We start from the raw sequence: 3,109 nt of genomic DNA, 5'->3' as shown, positions 1-3,109 counted from the left end.
AATGTTTTCAGCCTCCATCAGTCTTTATATCGTTTCTACCCTGGACACGCAAATCCATTTTTCTGGAAAATTACGTACCTACCTAACGTTTTCGATCTCTTAAATCTCGAACTCCCAACTGTAACTACTTATTCTAAATTCGCTGTGTATAAGGCGAATTGACAATAACACTTGTTGCATACGGTAACTCGTTAGAAAGAAACCCTCTACTATTATTAATATTATTACCAGGAGGATCAACTGCGGAATTAAAGGATGTCAAAGAAGAGAACTTAGGAACATTATGGGATGGATGCATTGGTTCTACGTTAAGCTTAGGTACAGGATCATTCTTTAAAATGTTCTTATAATTAGTTGGTAACTTAAACTTAATAATCCCATAAGGTCGTGGTTGATTAGAATCGATAGGAGTAGGGTTTAATATTTTTTCATAAATTTCCGTCGATTGACAATCAGTTACAGCAGCTGGTGATGCTACGGCAGATGTTGAAGAAGCGGGACTATAGGGTGAAAGAATTCTTTTACAAATGTTAACTGACTCGGCAGCATCGTAAGGTCGAGATGTTGACTCCACATATTCTCGTCTAAACAGAAACATTACACAAAAATCCTTAAGCAATGTAAGGTAAGACCTCAATAGCAACATAAGTACATTAGCATGACCCTTATTTTAACAATTTTTATGCTTCTAAGGGCTCGTAGGGTTGGGAATTATTATTTATACTCAAGTTTCATGCCTCTAACTTAATAATAACCCATGCCGACTGACAGACTAGAATTAGTTTCTTATCTAAATAGGGTGGATGAGTTACAGAGATAGAAGAGTGACACTTGGTTTGTATAAAGAGCAACAGGCAGTTATATGGGGTGCAACGTAGAGAAGTAAATATTAGGAAGGGAGTCAGACAGGGATGCACACTGTCGCCGTTACTTTTTAATCTATACATCGATACATTAAAGACAGTAAAACTGTAATAGATATACAGGGGTAAATCATTAGTATGCTTAGATTTGCAGATGATATAGCAGTATTAGCATCTAGCCAGGAGGAGTTAGAGATAGTTTTAAATAAAATGGAAATGGTATTGACAAAACAGTACTGTAAAAAGATAAACGAAAGTAATACTGATATGCAAGGAAAGAGCGAATATAAAGATAGGAGACGAATAATTAGAAGAAGTGGCAGATTTTAGATATCTAAGAAGTCAGATAAGTTAGGGAAGGAGTAGTAAGGAGATAAAGCAGAAGATAGCGCAGGGTCGAGTCGCTTTCAATAACTAGAAGTCACTTATATGCTCGCGAATCGTTAATCTAGAAATTCGAAAGAGATTGTTAAAGGTGTATGTTTGGAGCACGGCGCTATACGGGTGCGAAACGTGGACGGTGGGCGCTGCGGAAAAGAAAAGGTTAGAAGCGTTCGAAATGTGGTGTTACAGGCGAATGATGAGGATACCGTGGATAGAGGAAGTTAAAAATGAAGAGGTATTAGAAAGAATATGAAAACAGAGAACAGAGGAACGCAAATAGTTAAGGACGTAGGGTGTTCTAGATTTAGGGATATGTGAAGATTAGTTCAGGATAGGAAACAGTGGAGGTGCGTGTCCAACCAGTCTTAGGACTCATGAACTTATGATAATGATCTGAGGTAAACCTAGATTAGATTACTGTTCGCAAATAGTTAAGGACGTAGGGTGTTCTAGGTTTAGGGATATGTTTAGATTAGCTCAGGATAGGAAACAGTGGAGGTGCGTGTCCAACCAGTCTTAAGACATGAACTTATGATAATGATCTGAATAAGATGTGGGTTTCAGCTTTAAATAATCAATTTTTTATTACGGCCAAAGTAAGTATTCAAAAGTTTGGAAATTTCAGCCAGATGAAAACAATTTAGTTGTATGAAAGAGTTCCTCTTTTTCATTTATGTTAATATTTCTGAATCCAATGTAATTAAATGTTATTATATATTATAATACCAGGCAAGTTAGTGAATGCATACGTATATACGATTTTAATTTTAACTTACCCATGAATGTTGTAATTGGATTTGAACGCTTTGGTTTTGTATGCTAATTTTAGTGGACAATTAACCATAGGACTTATCACTGACGGTGATCGATTAAAATTAGAAGTGGTGATAACTTTAATAGCGTTTGGTTTTTCTTGAATTGGTCCGCTATCAACTGTCGCGACCTTCGACGCGTTTAGTTTGTTTTTGATAAGTTCTTCAATGTTGCCTTTTGTAACAGCAACAACTTTTTTCCCCGGATGAGTATTTTTTATGTGTCTTTCTAAGTTATCCTTTCTTCTAAATGACGTCTCACACGACCCGCAGGAATAGGGCTTTAAATCTGGAATAAATGCAAACATGACATCTCTTATATAAAACAATACAAATTTGAGTAAAATCTTCTAAGGTAATACACAATAATCATTTTTATAAAAAAAAATAAATAAAACCAATAAAAAAAAGCTAGGGGGCACCCGGGTTTGAACCGGGGACCTCTCGATCTGCAGTCGAATGCTCTACCACTGAGCTATACCCCCACGTGTGATACTCTCTTCTATACTCGCAGTTATACTATACTTATGACGGCCATTAAATTAAACACAAACACATATACAGAGTGTTTTAAAAATAATTACTTATCACAAACAAAATTTCTACTTCATTTTTCATCGTAATGTACATATTTAATGCTTTTCTCCAAACAAAAGACATTTTTACGGTTCAATAACCAAAAACGTTTAAAAAAAAACAACCTTATCTGTAAATTTTTCACAACAGTTTCTCTTAGAAAGCTAATAGGTACTATCAACTTGCATTTTCGCATAAATATACAGATTGCTTCAACTATAAGCTTAAAAATGTTGAAAATATTTGGTTTTTGATTAAAAAAAAAATCCAAAGCAGGATCAAAAAAAAAATTAACAAAAGGGGAATGAGGTACCATATAAAAGTGCTTTATTTGCACCTTTTACACGTTTTCTTTTTAATTTTAAGCCACATAGTTTTTTAATTGTGATCAAAAATGTATGAAAAATATCGTCTCTCTGTTCCCCAAAAATAAAAAATTATTCAGGCAGCTATTATATAGTTCCTAGTAGTACA

General features: G+C 34.6%; 1 non-coding gene across 1 annotated transcript; it reads right to left on the bottom strand.

Annotated features, from left to right (window-relative positions):
* Positions 1-2,472: 2,472 nt before the first annotated feature.
* On the bottom strand, positions 2,473-2,544 carry Trnac-gca. The gene has a single exon. It is a non-coding gene; the product is annotated as a tRNA-Cys (tRNA).
* Positions 2,545-3,109: the final 565 nt, after the last annotated feature.

The sequence above is a fragment of the Agrilus planipennis genome, unplaced genomic scaffold (assembly GCF_000699045.2).
Source record: "Agrilus planipennis isolate EAB-ADULT unplaced genomic scaffold, Apla_2.0 scaffold33, whole genome shotgun sequence".
NCBI classification, from domain to species: domain Eukaryota; kingdom Metazoa; phylum Arthropoda; class Insecta; order Coleoptera; family Buprestidae; genus Agrilus; species Agrilus planipennis.
This window is presented reverse-complemented; position numbering and strand designations above follow the sequence as displayed.